Source organism: Capra hircus, chromosome 13, assembly GCF_001704415.2.
Source record: "Capra hircus breed San Clemente chromosome 13, ASM170441v1, whole genome shotgun sequence".
Lineage (NCBI taxonomy): Eukaryota > Metazoa > Chordata > Mammalia > Artiodactyla > Bovidae > Capra > Capra hircus.
Window position 1 is genome coordinate 252,201 of NC_030820.1, and position 24,644 is coordinate 276,844.

At 39.2% G+C, this 24,644-nt stretch overlaps 1 pseudogene; it reads right to left on the reverse strand.

Moving 5' to 3' along the window:
* LOC102187874 overlaps positions 392-24,644 on the reverse strand; it is a 32,391-nt pseudogene continuing 8,138 nt past the window's right edge.

Consider the following 24,644-nt stretch of genomic DNA (forward strand, 5'->3'; position numbering starts at 1 on the left):
TGGCGGGCTACAGTCCATGGGACCGCAGAGAGTTGGATACAACTGAGCAACTAAGCACAGCACAATACCTTTTTCTTAGGTCAGTGGAACTTGCATTCTACAGATAAGTAATTTATACAGAGAAATTTCTATAGGCTCCCCTCTGTGACCCCAAAGGACTCACAGAAGAAGAAAGAAACAATGATAATAATATTTCCTTTATATTGTATAGTTTTCAAAGCAGATTCACACACATCAATCCATCCAAGCTTTTAAAAAAACGAGGCTCAGAGAGATTAAATAAAGGGCATCTTCAAGGTCACACAGCTAGCCAGTCAGTGTCAGAGACCAGAATTTAAACCATTTACTTGATGGTTCCCATAAAAAAAAGAAATCAATCTCAAGAATAGGATTATAGAGATCCAGCATTTTTCATTAACATTATGGAGGGGAATGTTTTGTAAGCAATACTTATCAGCGACTGTGCTTTTCTTAGTTTAGATCTGTCTTGTGTTTTATTTTTCTTATCATGTGACCGTCGGTTGAAAGCTGGGGTCATTTCATGTCTTTTCCTTCTTCTGTTAACTGGAGAGCATTGGGAAAATTATAAATATCATTTTAAAGCTTTGGTGGTTGGCATAGCTCTTTGTCTATTTGATTTTATTTTTCCTGTGGTTTAAAAGATTATCTTCACTCAGCTGGAAAGAAGCCAACTGTTTATCAATAGAGAAGGGGTTGAATAAACTCTGAGACATCCACACAATGGAGGACTGTGAGCTGTAAAAAGGAGGCCAGAGTATTTCTTCATATACCTGTGGACTGAGCTCCTGGATATATTGTTTCATGAAGAAAGAAAGTGGGATAAAGTGGTACGTATTGTGCAACACCATTTCTTTCAGAAAGGGATGCATGTGTCTGTATTTGTTTATCATTTTTTCATCCGCCCCACTTCCCCTCCTTTATGATTTTTTCAATGTAAGGACATTTTAAAAAATAGTTTACCTATCTGTAGGATTCCCCTGTGATCCAATTAGGAACAGGGAACAGTATTGGAGACTTCTCCAGATACACTTTGTTTTGTATATTTGACTTTGGAACCATTTCAAAATTATGAAATAAAAGAAAAAATATTTCAAAAATCTAAAAACAGCTGGTGGTGTTACCCCACACAAAGGAATAACTTCATGGGACTTTAACACAGTCATTTGTCTGAACAGCCTTAGTAGAACATATCCTAAGGACAAAAACACAGGCAAAGACATCCTAAACTGTTTTCAGTAACCTTATTGTTTGTATTAACATTAATATTTGTTTTTTAAAGTGATTGCATAAAAGAGACAGAGATGTGTAGAGCGGACTTTTGGACTCTGAGGGAGAGGGAGAGGGTGGGATGATTTGGGAGAATGGCATTGAAACATGTATACTATCATGTAAGAAACGAATCGCCAGTCTATGTTCGATGCAGGATGCAGGATGCTTGGGGCTGGTGCACGGGGATGATCTGGAGGGATGATACGGGGTGGGAGGTGGGAGGGGGGTTCATGTTTGGGAGCTCATGTACACCCGTGGCAGATTCATGTCAATATATCCCAAAACCAATACAGTATTGTAAAGTAAAATAAAAAATTAAAATTAAAAAAAAATAAAGTGATTGCATATAATAGGATAAAGTATGGATTCACATTATTATTATTATGAGTATATACCTTCAAGCTAAAGGCAAAATGAACCAGAAACAAACATTGATTTGTTTTGACAATGACATGAGTTAGCAATTCAGAAATTACTTCCAGGATTTGTTAAGTAAATGTATACTGTGTGTGTACTTCATATAATACATTTTTTATACAAGATTAGGCTGCACTGTGCTTAGTTGCTCAGTTGTGTCCAACTATTTGCGACTCCATGGATTGTAGCCCGCCAGCCTCCTCTGTCCATGGGGATTCTCCAGGCAAGAATAATGGAGTGGGTTACCATGCCCTCCTCTAGGGGATCTTCTCAACCCAGGGATGGAACCCAGGTCTCCCGCATTGCAGGTGGGTCCTGAGCCACCAGGGAAGCCCATACAAAATTATGTATGCACATATATATGTCACAGAAGGGAGGTGCAAATACAGAAAAGACTGTTATGAACCCTATGGTGCTGGATTGGAATCTGCGGTATTAAAATATTAAAAGAAGCTGTAAGAAAAGCATTACAGCTACAAAATGCAAACAAATCCTAAAGAAAAGGTCAAATTTACCAATAAAGGTTCATTTACTTTCAATCACTTTTTGCTTCTTGGGGCTTCCCTGGTGGCTGAGCAGTAAAGAATCCACCTGCAATGCAGCAGATGCAGTTTTGATCCCTGGGTTGAGAAGATCCCCTGGAGAAGAGAATGGCAACCCACTCCAGTATTCTTGCCTGGAGAGCCCCCATGGACAGAGGAGCCTGGTGGGCTACAGTCCATGGGGTTGCACAGAGTCTGACATGACTCAGTGACTAAACCACCACCACCAGTGAAAAGCATTTGTATTTCATAGTAGCTTCTGTTTTCATCTTTTCATAGACCAAAGTGCCAGTAAATTGTTTCTAAAAGGAAAGAAGTGGAGAAGGGCACAGTTCTTACCCTTGCCAGCTGTGTTCAATGGGGTCACGATTGTCCAGGTAATTGAAGCGAATGATATCAGTCGGATGCTTGTCAGAAGACCTCCACGGTGGGAGTTCTTTCTCCCCTGGGTGGTTCTTCTTTCTTAAAGAGGAAGAGGATCGGAAAGCAGATGAAGAAAACAGCTTTCCCCCTGGAGAACTGCTTCTAATAGGTTGAACATCCATGATCACAAACCCATCTTTTGGAGGTGTCTAGAAGGAGAAAATTATTTCTGTTCTCAAAACAGTATAATAATAACAAAAGTAAAACAAAGAACATGGACTTCCCTGGTGGTCTAGTGATTAAGAATCTGCCTACCAATGCAGGGGACATTGGTTCAATCCCTGGTCCAGGGGAAGATTCCACATGCCCGTGTGCCACAACCACTGAGCCAGCGCTCTAGAGTTTGTGCTCTGCAACAAGAAAAGCCTTTGCACTAAGAATCGTGAGCATGGAAGGTAAAGAATAGCCTCTGCTCACTGCAACTAGAGAATGCCCAAGGGCAGTAATGAAGACCCTTTGCAACCAAAAATGAATAAATAAATAAATGCTTTAAAAAATTCATCATTATCATCATCACCATGATTGCACTGATAATGGTGGCAGTGATCACAGCAGCCACCAACCCAGAGTTACTTGTATGTGCCAGGCACCGTCTCAGGAAGGATTCCTGCATTATTATTTTTTGAGCGGGGTTATACAGTGAGGCATGCTGGATCTTCGTTCCCCCTACCAGGGATCGAACCTGCACCCCTTACATTGGAAGCGCAGTGTCTTAACCATTAGACCACCAGGAAAGTCCCATTCCTACATTACTTTATTTAACCTTCCTAATAACTTTAAGAGGTAATCGTAACCGCTTCCATTTTACAGAAGAGAAAGCTGAAGGTAGGATAAACTGATTACTTTTTCCACTTCTACTATGAAGACATAAGCAGTAAGACCCAGGGTCAGAATTTGAATCCAGGACTCTCCAGCTTCAAGTCCACACAATGAACTTCTCTATCCTGTATTGCCACCTCTCCTACAGTATCATTATACAGTTATTCCACAACTGAAGTTAGTTTGTTCATAAAAATATACGTTCTTAAAAACAGTAGCCTGTTCTCCCTATCTAAAACACAGAGACAATTTCCATTATGTAGGGGTAAACTATAGATTTTATCAATTATCAAAATTTCAGCCATTTCTAAAGAATTGGGAAGTGAAAGTCTTTTTTTCTTTTTTGGAAAGTCTATTTTTTAATTGCTCAAAATGAAAGTCTTGTTTTCTTGTATATAAAATTCATAAGGGTTTTTATGCCTAAGGGAACAGGTACTGCTATGTTGAGAAGCCATTAAAGGTTTAATTTTTGTTCTTTAAGAGATTAGGGAAGCTTTGCTCAGTAAATTGGTTTGCTTAAATTGTTTGTGAAAATTTAAAAATTCCCCAAGTTCCTCCAAGCAGAATCAGTTAGTTTCTTATGCTTGTTTCAACTGCTCTTTCTTTGTACCTATTTCTCTTACAAGATAGTACTTCGTATTCAATGTGGTAACTATCTGTTTGTCTGTGTCCTGGGCCATAGACTAGGCTCCCAGAAAGTGGGGTTAAGACCATTGTAGCTTTAGCAGCTAGCACATAACAGTATTTAATACATATTTACTGATTTAGGGAGTGATTGTAAGTAGTAGAGTAAGAAGACATTTTACTTTTATATAATTGATGGCTTATTACTAGATTAGTATTCACTGTTTTGTGTGAGTCCTGGCAACCCACTCCAGTACTCTTGCCTGGAGAATCCCCATGGACAGAGGAGCCTGGTGAGCTACAGGCCATGGGGTTGAAAAGAGTTGGACACAACTGAACGACTAAGCACAGCACAGTGTGGATCTCACTTAAAGTGGACATTCAAGGAATCCCCTGGGGGTCCAGCGGTTAGGACTCCACACTTTCACTGCCAAGGAGCAGGAGTTCGATCCCTGGTCAGGGAACTAAGAGCCCAAGCCATACGGGGTGGCCAAAAAAATAAAATAAATAAAATAAGATGGACATTCACTTCATTTTTCTGAGTTTATATTGCATGAAATCTATTTTTGCTGGAAGGGGTCTTGTTTAACACCACTGGTAATAAAGAATACATGATAATAAAAAAGCATTTTCAGGGGAGAAAATTTAGGCATGAATGCTAGTAACTATATACATAAATAAACATCATTAATTCTGAAAAGTACAAAATATTTGACCCATTAACAGAATACATAATAATGAAAACTGATGACTTTCTGTTAAGTAAAGAAAAACTTTGTTCCCTTTACCCAAAGCCGTTTGAGACTTTTTATTTTTTTATTATTTTTTTTTAGTTTTTTATTTTTTAAATTTTAAAATCGTTAATTCTTACATGTGTTCCCAAACATGAACCCCCCTCCCACTTCCCTCCGCATAACATCTCTCTGGGTCATCCCCATGCACCAGCCCCAAGCATGCTGTATCCTGCGTCAGACATAGGCTGGCGATTCAATTCTTACATGATAGTATACATGTTAGAATGCCATTCTCCCAAATCATCCCACCTTCTCCCTCTCCCTCTGAGTCCAAAAGTCCGTTATACACATCTGTGTCTTTTTTCCTGTCTTCCATACAGGGTCGTCATTGCCATCTTCCTAAATTCCATATATATGTGTTAGTATACTGTATTGGTGTTTTTCTTTCTGGCTTACTTCACTCTGTATAATCGGCTCCAGTTTCATCCATCTCATCAGAACTGATTCAAATGAATTCTTTTTTACGGCTGAGTAATACTCCATTGTGTATATGTACCACAGCTTTCTTATCCATTCATCTGCTGATGGACATCTAGGTTGTTTCCATGTCCTGGCTATTATAAACAGTGCTGCGATGAACATTGGGGTACATGTGTCTCTTTCAATTCTGGTTTCCTCGGTGTGTATGCCCAGCAGTGGGATTGCTGGGTCATACGGTAGTTCTATTTGCAATTTTTTAAGGAATCTCCACACTGTTCTCCATAGTGGCTGTACTAGTTTGCATTCCCACCAACAGTGTAGGAGGGTTCCCTTTTCTCCACACCCTCTCCAGCATTTATTGTTTGAGACTTTTTAAAATCTCAAATGTTGAAAAAATTTTAAATACTTTTGTTTACATATATTGAAATGACCAGACATCTTTTCTCTTTTATTCTGTGAATTACATGGACTGATTTTTAAATATTATGTCAACCTTACTCTCCTTGGATACATCCCACTTGGTCATCATGTATTATTCTTTTTTTTATATCTTACTGGGTTTAATTTTCCAATATTTTCTTTAATAGAAAAACTGAAATTTACTATAACAAAGTACTCCCTAAAGAAATTAAATACTAAGCAACAATGTGGCAATTTTCTTGTATCAGAACTATTCATCATTTTAAAATATGTGTGTGTTAGTTGCTCAGTCATGTCCGACTCTTCATGATCCTATGGACTGTAGCCCACCAGGCTCCTCCAACTATGGGGATTCTCCAGGCAAGAATACTGGAGTGGGCAGCCATTCTCTTCTCCAGGGGATCCTCCTGACCCAGGGATCAAACCTGTATCTCCTGCATTGCAGGTGGATTCCTTACCGTCTGAGCCACCAGGGAAGTGCATAAATAGTTTCTAGAAAAAGAATTATTGTTGAAGACCAAGTATTAAAATCAAAACCTTTTTTCTACAACATGGTTAATCACTTTTCTTTCCTCTGCCCCAGAATAGCCCACACTTCAGCTATTGAAGCCTTTCCCTGCCTATGAGTGACTTTGAATGAGAGTTAAGGAAAGCCTTGTGATGAAAGGAGTCATAGCTATTATAATTTTTAAAATAACTCTTCCATCACTGCACTTTACATTTTTCTTTCCAAAAGAAATTCTCATGAAGAACAGCCATCATTGAAATCAGAAAGACTGCTTTTATCATTGTAATTATAACAATATTAATTATGCAGTTTATTACTGTATTAAATGTAGAGGGTTTCTACTTCAAGCAAACACAATAAAATGAAACGTAAATGAGCATGTTAAGAGCCAACTATTCATATTTCAAAAGGATTCTTCAGTTCAAAAAGGACTCACTGTACCTTTTCTATTAAAAAAAATCACTGTGGTTTTAAAAATAATTTAAAAATTATAATTTACACATAATTTTCAGGAACTCTTCTATTATACAAAACAATGCACAGCTCTGCATGTATATAGCTCATGCCACAAAGAAAAAGCTCATAAAATTTTCCCATAAGTTATCTAAGAATGAATATAAACATTGGTTACAATGCACAGAAAACCACTAGAAAAATTTATGCTCATACTATTTACTGTTTACAGTTCTATGTAAGGACTTTACATTGCTAGTTTCTAAAGTGAAAAGAACTTTAATATGCCCATTATGCCCTTTCCTAATTACTAATTTTTTGCAAACTTTTCTTTATTAATGATAGAAACATAAACTTCAGTTTGCCTGGTAGAATCACAGAAAATTTGAATTAGTTAAGTAAAATTTGATGACCCATAGGTAATAAATACTGCATATTACCCACAGAATGCCAGTGTCAGAATTGTGTACTGTAGGCATCAGAGACACAGAAATCCAGGAATCTGGAGAGAATGAGGAGCTCCAAGTCATAACTTTGGTGGAACTGTGGTTTGTGAGAGTCAGATGACTTTCAACTAACATGGATATCTTGAAAAGAGCTGTCAAGTTCTTAGAACAAAGGAATTTTGAAGTCATGGTATATTTCTTTTGAACAAATGGCCTTCTCCAACTTAGTTCTAGAATTCCTAAGTAGCTGATGTTAGTAATTCTTCTTTTTCCAAATTTACCTTGGGCTTGGTAACATGGAGTTCTTTCACCATTTGAATATAATGCTTCTTCCATACACCCTGCTCATAGGCAGTTGGGGAGACATTGATGTACCAGTTAAACAGCAAACATTTTAGCATCCAGAGCTGATCCAGTTCAGTTAAATTCTTCCAATGCCAGCTCACCTGGAAAAACAATGTTAAAAAACTATTCAGTTTACATGTCACTTTCTCTAGGTTTTGAGCCATCACCCTGATACTGAGAAAACTTATTTTTTTTTTCTGGAGTGGGTTGCCATGCATCTCCTCCAGGGGATCTTCCTGAACCAGGAATCGAACCCACTTCTCTGCACTGCAGGCGGGTTCTTTACCACTGAGCCACTGGGGAAGTGGATTCATGGATTCATTCATGAATGAATCAGAGCAAACATAATTTTAACTAGATAAACCAGGCCTGGAATTCACAAGTAGTTTCTTTTTGATCCTTTTCCTCTGAATCACAACCAAGTTACCTCTTACCTGAAGTGCTTCCTAACCAGGCAGGAATTTTATTTTTTTTAATTGGAGGATAAATACAACATTATGATGGTTTTGCCATACATTGGCCATAGGTATACATGTGTCCCCTCCAACCTGAACATCACTTCCACCTCCCTCCCCATCCCATCCTTTCAGGTTCTCACAGAGCACTGGCTTTGGGTATCCCTTTTTCTTTCTTTCTTTCTTTTTTTTTTTTTTAATGTTAATTCAGACAGAATCCAAGTCAACTAATATTTATCAAGCACCTATTAACCATCCTTGTCAAAACCTGAAGGGTAGTATAATTAATATTCTCCCCTTGAAAATGGGGTAAGTAAGCTTCAGATAAGACTTTGGAACTTCCTAAAGAACTCTGGCTATGCCAAAGTCTTTGACTGTGTGGATCACAATAAACTGTGGAAATTTCTAAAAGGGATGGGAATACAAGACCACCTGACCTGCCTCTTGAGAAACCTGTATGCAGGTCAGGAAGCAACAGTTAGAACTGGAGATGGAAAAACAGACTGGTTACAAATAGGAAAAGGAGTACATCAAGACTGTATATTGTCACCCTGCTTATTTAACTTATATGCAGATTACATCATGAGAAACGCCGGGCTGGAGAAAGGACAAGCTGGAATCAAGATTGCTGGGACAAATATCAATAACCTCAGATAGGCAGATGACACCACCTTTATGGAAGAAAGTAAAGAAGAACTAAAGAGCCTCTTGACGAAAGGGGAGAGTGAAAAGTTGGCTTAAAGCTCAACATTCAGAAAACTAAAATCATGGCATCCGGTCCCATCACTTCATGGCAAAATAGATGGAGAAACAGTGGAAACAGTGGCTGACTTTATTTTTCTGGGCTCCAGAATCACTGCAGATTATGATTGAAGCCATGAAATTAAAAGATGCTTACTCCTTGGAAGGAAAGTTATGACCAACCTAGGCAGCATATTAAAAAGCAGAGACATTACTTTGTCAACAAAGGTCCATCTAGTTAAGGCTATGGTTTTTCCAGTAGTCATGTACGGATGTGAGAGTTGGACTACAAAGAAAGCTGAGAGCTGAAGAATTGATGCTTTTGAACTGTGGTGTTGGAGAAGACTCTTGAGAGTCCCTTGGACAGCAAGGGGATCCAACCAGTACATCCTAAAGGAGATCAGTCCTGGGTGTTTATTGGAGGGACTGATGTTGAAGCTGAAACTCCATTACTTTGGCCACTTGATGCAAAGAGCTCACTCATTTGAAAAGACTCTGATGTTGGGAAAGATTGAAGGCAGGAGGAGAAGGGGACAACAGAGGATGAGATGGTTGGATGGCATCACCGACTCAATGGACATGAGTTTGGGTAAACTCTGGGAGTTGGTGAAGGACAGGGAAGCCTGGTGTGCTGTGATTCATGGGGTCAGAAAGAGTCTGACACGACTGAGTGACTGAACGGAACTGAACTGAAGGATCTCTGGGAGTCTGCTTATGCAAATTGTATGAAGGCTACAGAAACTCCAGTTGGCACTTTGCTTGTTTTTTTCATGATATGCTTCTGTTTTCCCTTCATTCTTATGATTTAACTAAATATATAAAGGGAACACAATGACTAATACTATATTGGTGTGCCCTAAATAGCCTTTAAGATTCAATAAAGCATTAAGTATTTGTCCTGGGGACTTCCCTGGTGGTCTAGTGGCCAAGATTCTATGCTTTCAGTGCAGGGGTCCAGGGTTTGATCCCCGGTTAGGGAACTGGATTCCACGTGCTGCAACTGACACCTGGTGCAGCCAGATTAATACATTTTTTAAAAAGTATTCTGTACATTCCATTTTCATGGCATTATGGTCAATCCTACATATCCAGCAAATGGTGGATGTGACCCTATTATGTGCAGTAGTTTTTAAAATAATTTATTCCAGGTTTTAAATAAGTCTTAGTAGAAACTAGAGTCAAGTCCATATATAAAGTTGAGACTAGGCATTCCATGTCTCTTATCAAGAATTGCAGAGATGCTAGCTATTCTTCACATTCATTTCATCCTTGGAAAACTGGCCTCTTTTTCAAGGTTAACTCAATAATAAATAATGTTTGAGTGCCCCCAAAAGGAGCAGAACACTCTGTAATGGAACTCGCTATCCATCCATCTGTTTATCTATCTGTCTCTCTTCCTCCCTCCTTCCATCCATTGTGTATGGAGTTTCTACTACGTCCAGGATTATTTTATGGGCTGAAGACAAGACATGTAGGGGAGAGGGAAGCAGAAGGGGGCACAAATAGGAGAAACAGTAGGTTCAGGATCTAGATGGAGGAAAAGGCTTAGAGGATCTGATACAACACTGCAGGCAGAAACAGAGATCACAACCACTTTGCACAACCCAGAATGAAACTGCACTGCCCTGAATCCTCATATGGTTAATTAATTCAATCAAGCCATGGAGTTTGGGAGGGAGGGGATGGGGAGAAAGTTTTTCTCAATTCTCACCCTTTTCCTCTTTTGACTTAGATTGGGTTTAGACCTGGGTAGTTAAGTTGGGGTTTCTCCCCTGCACTGGGGATAGATAAAATTTTGCTTTGTTTTTGATTTTTGCTGCTTTTTGTTTGTTTAAAACTAAACAGGAATGAGGAAAGTTGAGGGTAGTTATGCTCTTTCAAAACTGTAAGACAACCCCTACTACATTTTTAAACAGCTCAAAGCTCATCTTGGTGCAATGACTTTATTGTTTACTTTAAATCTAGCTAAAGAACAATTGCCTCACAGTCAGTTCTGGGAAATAAAATACAATGCTGAAATCTACCAAGATTGACATATGGCACACATAGATGATAAGATTATCTATTTCGTACCACATCTCCCTGGAATTATAACATTCTTATTGTGAAAAACATGGAAAATTCTGAGAAACCTGAAGAAAAACAACACCCAGAACCCTGTCAATCAGAGATGAGCAAGCATTATCAACAAGCTGGTAGAGTTATTTTCCTTTCTGCTTTTCAGGTATATATGAAAGTAAAATTGGGAATTGCATGCAATTTAAAATCATGCTTTCTTCATTTTACATATAATAAGCACCTCTGTTCTTCCAAAACATGTTTTCTAATGACTGCCTAATAATTCATTATATGTGGAGTGATACTCTATTACTGGGCATTTAAAACACTATGTTTTTTTAAAAAAATTTGTTTCAATTTTAGAATAATATGTGTACATCAATACTAAATTCAAAGATACCAAGGGGCACACAGTAAAAAAAAAAAAGCCTCTCATCCTTGTCATCTAGCCATTCATTTCCCTCCCTGAATGTAACCATTGTTACTGCTTCTTGTGTGCCATTCCAGAAAAGCAACAAATATGGATACATTCTTTATTCTTCCAAAGTGGTAGGATAATTCTGCACCTTTGTTGTTTCATTGATGATATATTGAGGAGATAGTTGCAATCAGTCTGCTATTAGCAGACATTTTCATTGTTTCCAACCTTTTGCTACTACAAACAATGATGCAATAATCTTACATGGACATAAATTTTGCATGTGTTGAAGTATACCCATCAGACAAATTCCAAGAATTGGAACTACTGGCCAAAGGTAATCTTATTTTTTTTTAATTAAAAAAATTTTTTAAGTTTTTAGCCATGTCTCATGGCTTGCAGGATCTCAGTTCCTCGACCAGGGATCAAACTCACACCCTTGGTAGTGAAAGCCCCTGGATCACCAGGGAATGTCCAGGAATCTTTATTTAAAAATTGAGTACTACCAAATTGCTCTCCTCGGTGTTTGCATCAATTTATCTATGAAGGTGCAACATATGAAGGTGCTTGTTTCCCCACACCCCTAGCAATATAAAATGTTATCATTAAAAAAGAAACTCAATCCATCTGAGTCACAAATGATGGCGTGAAAATGAGGCTAAGCATTTTATCTGTTTTAGAAACATCTGCTTTTCTCTCTGTGAACTATTTGTTCACTTCCTTTGCTCATTTTTCTGCTAGGCGTTGCTTTTTTTTTTTTCTTCTTAATGTAGATTTATAGTCATTCTTTAAAAAATAAGAAAGTTACCCCTTTGCTGGCAATATGTTTTTCCCCCATTTATTTCAATTTTGGGGGCCATATTGCAGCAGCTTGTGGGTTCGTGGTCTCTCAGCCAGGGGATGAATCTAAGCCATCATCAGTGAGAACACTGAGTCCTAACCACTCCCAGGGCCCTCCTGTTTACCATCTATATTTATTTACAATTTTCTTCTCAATGGAGAAAATTTTAACTTTTGTAACCACAACTTAAAATCTTGCTTTCTTGATTTGTAAAGCATATATAATATATATACAAAATATATAAATTAAATAAAGCAAGATTTTAAGTTATACATTTTCTTTTGAGGCTCTGAATATTACAGATTACTCACAAAGTCTTCCTTCCCTAGATTTCCTTTAATTACATTTTTTCCCCTTTAGTCATGCCTGATGGCTTACAGGATCTTAGTTCCCCAAACAGGGATTGAACTTCTGCCCTCAGCAGTGAAAGAGCAGAGACTTAACCACTGGACCAGGGAATTCCCTCCTTTGAGTAGGGAATTGTTTCCCATAATTTCATATCAATCTTTTATCCTTCTAGAATTTTTTTCCAGATACTGCCTGATTGTCCCAACACCAATTATTAAATACATCATCTATCTTACTGCATTCATTTTCTTTTTTTTTTTTTCATTTTCTTAATTTTAAAAACTAAAGTTACCATATGAATGCACAGTAACAGGTAATATCTGGTCTTTCTCGACTATGAAAAGAAATCAACAAAATGACTATCAATTTTGGGAGGGAGGTGGGAGGGGGGTTCATGTTTGGGAACGCATGTAAGAATTAAAGATTTTAAAATTTAAAAAATAAAAAAAAATTAAAAATTTTAAAAAAAAGAAATGAAAACAAAACAAAAATAAATAAATAAATAAATAAAAGTAGCCTTTGACTCCTCAATTATTCCAATAGTTAAGAACAGAGAAATGCATAAAATGAAAACTACAGTTGAGCATTTTAAAAAAGAAATCTTGGCCAATAAAATATTAACGTGAAAAATATATATATACTTGAATACACCATGAAATTATTTGTAAGAAAATAATGGTCAGATGCTTTTCCAACCTGTGAGCACATTTGCCCACTCTGAACTCTTTTAGTCTCACATGCTTCTGTATTTATCACATTAGCACCTTATTTCATGCTTTTCTATTTATGAATGGCCTGCACTCTACACTTTAAGTTTTACTATGGTCCTCTGCGGTGCAATATAAGACTATTCTGACGATGAACCATTATATACGTGTATATATTTCCCCAACTGGCTAATACTATTTTACAGACACATAGCAATAGCTTGCTTTTTCACCCCTTTGAGCACTAAGTGCACAGCCAGACACAAAGGGATGGGGCCAATCCAAACTGTGCAGATGAAATGTGGTGAGCATCTTGTCGGTGCTCAGTTTTGTATGCATGCTTTCTTTTTTCCCTCAAGTTTCAGTGTTTTTTAGGCTATCTTTACAAAACACCAAACCCTGCTTCTTTATCTGTGCCTGTGCACAGTGACAAAGGCTTTGGGGGTCCAGGAAAGAACAGATGTATAAAGATAACACATTTGGGAACTTGGTAGTAAAATCCAGAGCTTCTGCTGGAATTTTCTCCTGAAGCTTTCAACAGCAGAACTTTTGCTGTGACAGGGGGCAGCGTTCTAACAGGACTGTCAGGAGTCTTCTCCTCTGAGTGTCCATCCATTTGTCAAACTGGAAAAAAAAATGGCAAAGAAAAAAAAAAAAGCTCTAGGTTTAGTCTGATACCAGAGACGCATTATGAAAGAGACAAAGAACTGCATAGAAAGTGAGTTTAGTAACTTATTCTTAACGAGTTGTATGCATTTTCTTCCCTAACACGTACACCCCATGTTTTGCCACCTACCTGTTCTTTCTCACATTTGTGTGTGTGAGCCCAAGCAAGGCTGGTGTGGACATAGACGTGTACTTGACCTCAAAACTTGGAGTTACAGAAAAATCTGGGAGGTGGTCCACAGTCATAAACTGAGAATATATACAGACTTGTAAAATGAAGATCTTTAACTTTTGATGGGGCTATATCCCAATTAATCCATCATAAGTTGAAAATATCATAAATTTAAAATGCATGTAATACACTTAACCTACCAAATATCCTAGCTTAGCCCAGTCTACTTTAACGTGCTCAGAATGCTCACATGAACCCTGATGCTAGTTGCTGTTGTTTAGTCGCTCAGTCATGTCCAACTGTTTTGCGACCCCATAGACTGTAGCTCACCAGGCTCCTGTGTCCATGGGATTCTCCAGGCAAGAACACTGGAGTGGGTCGCCATGCCCTCCTCCATGGGATCTTCCTGACCCAGGGATCAAACCTGAGTCTCCTGCATTGACAGGGGTATTCTTTATCACTGAGCCACCAGGGAAGCCCTCACATGAACCTACAGTTGGGCAAAATCATCTACCACAAAGTCTATTTTATAATAAAGCATTGACTAGTTCATGTAATTTATTGACTACTACATCTGGAGAAGGGAATGGCAACCCACTCCAGCATTCTTGCCTGGAGAGTTCCAGGGACAGAAGAGCCTGGTGGGCTACAGTCCATGGGGTTGCACAGAGTTGTACACGACTGACGCAACTTAGCATGTACACAAGCACAGTGAATGTGAAACCAGACTGGCTGTCTGGGTACTAATGGTATTAAGTGTATTTGGCCTGTACTCTTGTGACCGAGTGGCTGACTAGGAGCTGTGGCTCACTGCCTGCCCAGCACCATAAATGAGTATCCTACTGCACATGGCTAGCCACCCCTCCCCAAAAAAACCCAAATACAAAATTTTAAATATGGTGTTCACTGAACGTCTATCACTTTTGCATCACTGTAAAGCTAAAAGTTACTAAGCCAAAGCATCTTAAGCCATGGACTGTCTGTACAACCTTAAGAAAAGACACCTGGGCAGTCAGTCTCCTCCCCACAGTTTCTACATCAGCTCATTATTGATTAAAACTCAAGGACCAGAAACAAACCCTTGCATTCACAATTAGAGATAAGGCAATACAAGCAAATATCTCTGAGAAGGGGGAGTATATAGGGTTAAAGTCCTGTGTGTGTGTGTGTGTGTGTGTGTGTGTGTGTGTGTGTGTTCTCAGTCACTCACTGTTGTCCGACTCTTTGCTGAGCCTGCTAGGCTCCTCTGTCCATGGAATTTTCCAGGCAAGAATACTTGGATGAGGTGCCATTTCCTATTCCAAGGGATCTTCCCGACCCAGGGATCGAACTTGCGTCTTTTGGGTCTCTTGCATTGGCAGGTGGATTCTTTACCACTAGCACCACCTGGGAAGCCCCAGCTAAAGTCCTGCTGCTGCTGCTGCTAAGTCACTTCAGTCATGTCAGACTCTGTGTGACCCCATAGACGGCAGCCCACCAGGCTCCCCCATCCCTGGGATTCTCCAGGCAAGAACACTGGAGTGGGTTGCCATTTCCTTCTCCAATGCATGAAGGTGAAAAGTGAAAGTGAAGTCGCTCAGTCGTGTCTGACTCTTAGCGACCCCATGGACCGCAGCCTACCAGGCTCCTCCATCCATGGGATTTTCCAGGAAAGAGTACTGGAGTGGGGTGCCATTGCCTTCTCCGAGTTAAAGTCCTACTAATATGTAAATGATTGATATAATTGGAAAGGAAAAGTTGATAGGAGGACCTGGAAAAAAAAAAAAAAAGAGTGCCAGAGACAGGAAGTACATGTCAAAGCAATCTGGGGCATACCAAACAAATGCTTGGGTTACTTCACAATTTTCCCCAGTGATGACCCCAAACCAGTCTCAAGATTAGTGACTGATCAAAGATGAGAGCGTGAGAGCTGGCCAAAATCTAAAGAAAGGTTCTTATGGGAACAGCTAGCAGTGGAAGGAGCTGTTATCAGAGTCTAAATTTCTGTTTTTCTTCTTTAGTCCATTAGAGAAGAGAAAACAGGGAAGTTTGGGGCTACTTGTATTTTATATGCTATTGTATTTCACCAATAGATATTTGCTAGTTATTATAAAGTAATCAGAATTTTATAATACTTTAGTTTTAATCATAAAATACATTGACCACCTAAAAAGGCATGAAAGTGAAAGTGAAAGTGGAGTCATGTCCAACTCTTTGCGACCCCATGGACTGTAGCCTATCAGGCTCCTCCATCCATGGGATTTTCCAGTCAAGAGTGCTGGAGTGGATTGCCATTTCCTTCTCCAGGGATCTTCCCGATCCAGGAATTGAACCCGGGTCTCCCGCATTGCAGGCAGACGCTTTTACCATCTGAGCCACCAGGGAAGCCCTAAAAAAAAAAAAAAAAAAAAAAGGCATATAAAGTAAAAATGTATTTTTGACAAGCCTTATGATAAGTCAAATTCTTTATAATCATAGATCATAGGATCTATTTTTTTTAATTAGTCGGAGTACTTCTTGATTAAAACCAGTCACTGTGGGACTTCCTTGGAAGTCCAGTGGTTAAGAATCCGCCAGTGCAGGGGACATGGGTTCCATCCCTGGTCTGGGGTGATTCCACATGCTGCAAGGCAAGTAAGCCTGAGGTCCACAACTGCTGAGCCCACACGCCACAGCGACTGGAGCCCAAGCACCCTGGAGCCTGTGCGCTGAACAAGAGAAGCCACTGCAGCAGGAAGACTGCAAGCAGAGAGGAGTGGCCCCACGCTCAGGGCAACCAGAGAAAGCCCACACACAGCAGCGAAGACCAGCTCAGCCAGGGACAAACCAATAAAAAGACTCTGCCTTCCAATGCAAGGGGCTAGGGTTGACACCTGCTCGGGGAACTAAGATCCCACATGCCACACCTAGGGAAAGCCTGTGTGCTGCGACAAAGACCCAGTGCAGCCAAACCAAAGAATTTTAGATAAAACAAAAACTAGTCAGTGTTACCAGATCTTTTCAGTGCTCATCAATCTCACTTTGGACACTATCATTCAAGGGGGAGGGGGATGCGACAATGAAAAAAAAAAAAATCAGAAACCTTAACTTACAAGTAAGTGAATAAAATGTACTCACGTATAAATGTTCCCAGATTTCCCCTCGGCCTGTTTCTGCACAGTCCATATTTCTGACTAACATAATATGAGACTTCTTTCCTTTGGGGATGGGTTATTAGAATGACAGAGAAGCCAGACCAGAGTGGCGAGGGCCAGGGGAAGGACCAGCCCAGGATGCTGTGGTGATCTCTAAAACAAGGAGTCAGTGGGGGGCACATGGAGACAGGAGAGCTGCAGGGTTTTGGCGTGTAGGCAGTTTGTAGCGGTTCAGACTATAACTGCCTTTCCAGCAGCTATACAGTGTGAGAGAACTGGGGGATGAAGAAAGGGGGTCTGGTAAGTAGTGTTATGAGTTCTGAATTGCATCCCCTGTGATTTTTCTTTGAAAGACAACATGAAAATTGGTATTCATCTTTAAAATTACTTTGGGCAGTGCCACGAGCTACTCTGTAGAAACTGAGCTACATGGGGACCCAGGATGATTAGGGAAGAAATTTTTATGGGATATAATTATCACTACAGTAAATCAGAAATAACCCCAAATGCCTCACAATAGTGAATCAGCTCCATAACAAGAGAAAATATGGCATTAAGGACTCATGGGGGCTTTGGGAGTGAGGCCATTCAGAGTCTCACTAAGAATCTCTTAATTTCTTCCTTTATACATTGATTGAATAATTATATTTAAATTTAGAGTTACTGGGACAATTAAATAAATGAAAATATGTATAAAATTCCTAAAAGAGTGTACCATTGTACTCATGGTAGCTAATATTATAAACAGTGGTCCCCAAACTTTTTGGCACCAAGGACCAGTTTCATAGAAGAGAATTTTTCCACAGACTGGGGGAATAGGCAGGGAGGGATGGCTTTGGGGTGATTCAAGCGCACTGCATTTTATGTAGTTCAGTCGCTCAGTCGTGTCCGACTCTGCAAGTCCACGGGCTGCAGCACGCCAGACTTCCCTGTCCTTCGCCATCTCCTGGAGCTGGCTCACACTCACCGCCATTGGGTCAGTGACATTCTCCTACCCTCTGGTCCTCTGTCGTCCCCTTCTCCTCCTGCCTTTAATCTTTCCCAGCATCAGTCTTTTCTAATGAGTGGCCCAAGTATGGAGTTTCAGCTTCAGCATCATTCCTTCCAAAGAAATCCCAGGGTTGATCTCCTTCAGAATGGAGTGGTTGGATCTCCTTGCAGTCCAAGGGACTCTCAAGAGTCTTCTCCAACACCACAGTTCAAAAGCATCAATTCTTCAGCGCTCAGCCTTCTTCACAGTCCAACTCTCACATCCAAACATGACCACAGGAAAAACCATAGCCTTGACTAGACGGACCTTAGTCGGCAAAATAATGTCTCTGCTTTTGAATATACTATCTAGGTTGGTCATAACTTTTCTTCCAAGGAATAAGTGTCTTTTAATTTCATGGCTGCAGTAACCATCTGCAGTGATTTGGGAGCCCAAAACAATAAAGTCTGACACTGTTTCCACTGTTTCCCCATCTATTTCCCATGAAGTGATGGGACCGGATGCCATGATCTTTGTTTTCTGAATGCTGAGCTTTAAGCCAACTTTTTCACTCTCCTCTTTCACTTTCATCAAGAGGCTTTTTAGTTCCTCTTCACTTTCTGCCATAAGGGTGGTGTCATCTGCATATCTCCGGTTATTGATATTTCTCCTGGCAATCTTGATTCCAGCTTGTGTTTCTTCCAGTCCAGCGTTTCTCAGGATGTACTCTGCATAGAAGTTAAATAAGCAGGGTGACAATATACAGCCTTGACGTACTCCTTTTCCTATTTGGAACCAGTCTGTTGTTCCATGTCCAGTTCTAACTTTTGCTTCCTGACCTGCATACAGATTTTTCAAGAGGCAGGTTAGGTGGTCTGGTATTCCCATCTCTCTCAGAATTTTCCACAGTTTATTGTGATCCACACAGTGAAAGGCTTTGGCATAGTCAAGAAAGCAGAAATAGATGTTTTTCTGGAACTCTCTTGCTTTCTCCATGATCCAGCGGATGTTGGCAATTTGATAGTGATGTTAAAAATAATAAGCATGAGGGGTAAATCATTAGATATACAATAATTAAATTACAAAGCACAAAGTTACCATGTTTGTATATTAAATAGGACAGGAAGCACATTTGCAAGGATTGAGGTCAGCTCAATTATTGTCATGGATGCCCAGAAGAAGAGAACAGGCTCAGACTGAAGAACAGTCATTTAGAATGAATATAAAAGAACATTAGGATTATAAAGCACTGAAGAAATCTATAAAAGAAAACATTCAAACCTTTTCCTGTAGAGATTAAAAAGATAATTACATTGGTTTCTCATTTATTTCCTTGATTATAACAGTCAAAGATAATTTATATTTGGCTTTGATAGGTGTTCTTTGCCTTGGGGGTTTCTCCTTTCTAATTGTGTTTATTTAGTCTAATAGAAAATGAATTTGCATTCCTTGAACTTCTACCAGTTGAAGGTGGGTAGATGACAGAAGAATGCTTAACAGCTGGGGAAAATCCCCTTGGAATTTAAAAGGTGCTGGGAATAATCCCAAAAGTAGATAATCCATGGGAGAATTAACTGTACATGAATTTGGTAATTGCCCAGTATCTTTCTCTTTTAAAAAAAAATTTCTAAATTGAAGCATTGTTATCTTACAATGTTTTAGGTATCTAGCATAGTGATTTATATATGTATACACACACACACACACACATATATTCTGTTTTAGATTCTTTTCCACTGTAGGTTATAATAAGATATTGGATATAGTTCCTTGTGCTATACAGTAGGTTCCTGGGTTGTTTTTTTTTTTTTCAAATCTATTATATATATGTAGCAGTATGTATATATCTGTCCCACATCTCTTGCTTCAGCTCTTCAAGAAAAAAAAGCCATACCATCACAGCCAGGGATCTAACGTGTGAGGCAGGGGAGCAGCTAGGACCGTTTTCTTATCCTAGTCCCATGTATGATACCTCATTTTACAGTTAGTTCCTTTTTAATATCAATATCATATAATTAGTATACGACATTGTGCTATATTATTTTATGCTATACTATCTTACATGACCATCACTGGTGACTCAGTGGAAAAGAATGCGCCTGCCAAGCAGGAGACAGGAGGTCAATCCCTGGGTCAGGAAGATCCCTCGAAGAAGGAAATGGCAACTGGCTCCAGTATTCTTGCTTGAGAAATCACATGGACAGAGAAGCCTGATGGGTTTGCCGTCCACGGAGTCACAAAAGACTCAGACACGACTTAGTGACTAAACAGCAACAATACTATCTTATATCATATCATAATTATATTTTATAGTTACTTTTAATGCCTTTCAGGATTTCTTGACAATAGGATTGTGAAAATCCCATTTTCAGAGTAGTTGTTACAAGGATTCTTGCTGCACTTTCAAGATGTGAGGACCATTGTTAGGGCATCGGCACCACTCATCTCACACCGAATGGCAAGGAAAGGAATGTTCTCAGGCAGTGAGGTCAAGATGAAGGAAGAGGCTGTTATTTTTTCGCTTTTTGGTTATATTATCCTGGGCTTCACTGGTGGCTCAGCTGGTAAAGAATCTGTCTGCAATCAGGAGACCTGGGTTTGATCCCTGGGTTGGGAAGATCCCCTGGAGAAGGAAATGGCAACCCAATGCAATATTCTTGCTTGGAAAATCCCATGGAAAGAGGAACTTGGCAGGCTACAGTTCATGGAGTCGCGAAAGAGTCAGACACGACTGAGCATGCACACATGGCTAAATATGAAACACTTTTTGGATTGTCTATCATTGAATAGGTTTCACATTACCTCTTGCCCCTTACTATCCAGATTGTTTTTAAAAGTGACTTTACTTCTAATATGAGATTGAGCTTTAAAGCTAATACTTGACTCCTACAATGAAAATCCCAAGTAATGCTAAGTTTATAAATCAGTATCCTTCAGGATGCTTGGGGCTGGTGCACGGGAATGGCCCAGACAGATGTTATGGGGAGGGAGGTGGGAGGGGGGGTTCATGTTTGGGAATGCATGTACATGCATGGTGGATTCATGTCAATGTATGGCAAAACCAATACAGTATTGTAAAGTAAAAATAAAAATAAAAAAAGAATAAATTGAGTTCGTAAAAAAAAAAAATCAGTATCCTTGGGCTTCCCTGGTGGCTCAGTGGTAAAGAATCTACCTGCCAACGCAGGTAACATGGGTTTGATCCCTGATCTGGGAAGATCCTACATGCAGCGGAGTAACTAAGCCCGTGTGCCACAACTAGTGAGCCTGTGTTGATCCCACGCACTACAACTTAAATGAGAAGGCTCTAGAGCCCAATCTCTGCAACAAGAGAAGCCATGGCAATGAGAAGCTTGCACACCACAACTAGAGAAAAGCCTGTGCAGCGAGGAAGACTCAGCACAGCCATAAATAAAGGAAATTTTTTAAAAATCTGTATGCTTACTTCTCTCCTTTCTTTTTTTATTGAAAATGCATTCCTTATGCTATCAATCTGTTATGTTGTTCATAAAACACACAGACAAATAAAGCCTAAAACCTAAAATGGAGAGAGAAAACTGAATAAAAATAAACTTGAAATATCCCTTTCAAACTTAATTCCTGTGGCTTTCATGGAGGTATAAAGATTACCATATGATCTAGTGAATTTATGGAATAAGTTTCTTGTTGGGCAAAAGAGAAAAATCAGTGAGTATCATTTATTCATTTAGAAAATATTTATTAAATGCCTAATAGCATCAAGCAATGTACAACAAGGAGCATGGTAAAACCATGCCTGACCCTGTAGTTTGGCTGATTGGAGGAGAGAGATAATTAGTGATCTTTGCAAATATCAATGACCTTTGAAATATATGCTTCTATTAATTATGGTAAAAGAAAAGAATTAACAAGATCTTTTTAAAAGTTTGAAGACCTTGAATTTTATCCAGGGTGATATTAAAAATGTTTAACCAATTCTACCAACCAATCAAAATAGACAGAAGCTGGTCAGCCATACCAATGAATTCTGTGTGAACATTAGCCCTGGTTATATTAATTTAGGAATTTCCATTCATAGTAAGTAGAATGAAAATGCAAATATAGTCATTTTAAATATGACCCTTTTTATTTTATCTATTTGCTTTTTGTATAAGTCTCTTTTTAAGTTATTGGTAACAAAGTTAGTTTAAAAACACAAATACAATATGAGAAAAACTTAGCTAGATTTTAAATTTCGGGTATTTCTCATTTTGCCATTTTTAGTGAATTTATTTTATAAAATTTTATTGTTATTTTGAATAGATATTACCTTCACATGATTAAAAATTCAAAAGACACAAAAGGTTCTCCAGGTAAGAGTCTCTTCCACCCTTTGGACAGTTTTCCTGTCTGAAGGAAATCAATATTGCCCCTTTTCTTGTAAAAGTAAAAGTAAAGTGAAGTCGATCAGTCATGTCCAACTCTTTGTGACCCCACTACTGTAACCTGCCAGGCTCCTCTGTCCATGGGGTTTTCCAGGCAAGAATACTGGAATGGGTTGCCATTTCTTTCTCCAGGGGATATGTAAAGTCTTCCAGAAACACTGTGTACATGACTTTTTTTTCCTTCTTTAGGTTAGTAAATATCTTTAGACTGGAGCTTGTAGACCAGCACAGAAAAGAAGTGGTGACTAAATCAGACAAATAAGAACAGTAAGATACAGAGCTTTATTATGGATTGAATGTTTATGTCACCCCTAATTCCTAAATTGAAACCCTAACCCTGTGGTAATGACCCAGGGAGGTAGGTGGGGCCTTTGAGAGGATTAGGTCATGAGGGAGAGCATTCATATATGGGATTGCGAGCATCCATGCTCAGTCGCTCAGTGTGTCTGACTCTGTGACCCCATGGATTGTAGCCCGCCAGGCTTCTCTGTTGATGGGATTTCCCAGGCAAGAATACTGGAGTGGATTGCCACTTCCTACTCCAGGGGCTCTTCCTGACCCAGAGAGCGAACCAGTTTCCTGATTGGCAGGCGGATTCTTTACCACTGAGCCACCAGGGAAGCCCTCATGAATGGGTTTAGTGTCCTTTATTAAAGAGACTACAGAGTGACCTGTTAGCCCTTTTGTCATGTGAAGACACACGGAGAGTCTCTGAGCCAGAAAGCAGGTTCCCACCAGACACTGAGTCTGCTAGCACCTTGATCTGGGACTTTCCAGCCTCTAGAACTATGAGAAACACATTTTCTGCTGTTTATAAGCCCCGCCCCCACCAGTGTTTAATTATAGCACCTGGAATGGACTAAGACATACGGGAAAATGAATCTCAGTAACTCACAGGGTAGGATATTCTGTTTACTGCCATATTCTGGGGCAAAGATGCTCCCTTAAAAGGAAAGAAGGCTTTGACTGTATGCTTTAAAGATGGACTATTTCAAGTTCATTATATACATCTAGAGTTAAAGAAATCAAAGCATAGTTTTTTAAAAGGGATCCAGATTTGTTTTTTTTTTAAATTAAGGTACAATTCATACACCACACCACCCACATTTTCGTATATTCACAAGGCTGTAAAGCCAGCACTACTGTCTAATTTCAGAACGTTTTCATCACCCCCCAAAATAAATTCCATACTCATTACAGTCAGTCACTCCTCCCCTGCTCCCTGACCCCTAGAAACCACTCATCTATTTTCTATCTGTATGGATTTGTCTATTTTGAATATTTCATATAAATGGAATCATATACTAGATGGCTTCGGTGTCTGGTTTCTTTCACTCAGCATACTATGTTCAAAGTTTATCTATGTTGTAGCATATATCAGTACTTCATTCTTTTTTCTTGCCTGTGCTTTTTAAAATTTAACCATTTTTAAGGGTACAGTTCAGTGACATGATGCACACGCACACTGTTGTGCAACATCCCCACCATCCGTCTGCAGAACTGTTTTTAAAACTCAAGCTGAAACTCTACCTGTTAAATAACCCGTAAAATAGAGGTTCTTCATAATCTCTATTTTACTTTCGTTCTCTGTGAATTTGCCTATTCTAAGAACTTCATAAAAGTGGAATCAAACAATATTGGTCCTTTAGTGTCTGGTTTATTTCACGTAGCACAATGTCTTCAAAGTTCATTCATGTGAGTAGCTTGAAACAGATACTATTCCATTGTTTGCCTAGACCCCATTTTGTTTATCCATTTCTCACCAAATGGATGTTTGGGTGTTTACATTTTTGACAATTATGAGTAATGCCACTATGAACATTAGTGTACACATTTTTGTATGACCATGTTTCCAGTTCTCTTGGATGGAAGAGACTCTCAATGAGACTGTAGAGGAATTTGATGAGTAATACACATTAGCCAGAGATGGATAGAGTAAGTCCCCTCATACAAACATTTGAGTTTCGAACTTTCAAAGATGCAAATGTGTGTTCGCATGTCCAGTCACATAAGTTCATACGTCTGGCGTGCATGATCACGTGTGTCCATCTTCTACAGGCAGCTGTGCTTTGCGTACTTTACAGTACAGTAGAGCAGTTTTTTCATTTCAAGCCCAGGATGTCTGGAAGCAAGCTTACAAACAGCAGGGCGTAGCCAGTTGTGTTAGTTGGGTACCGAGGCTGACTGTGTTGGATTTATGATCAAATTGGACCTATGAATTCGCTTTTGGAACAGAACTCATTCATACAGA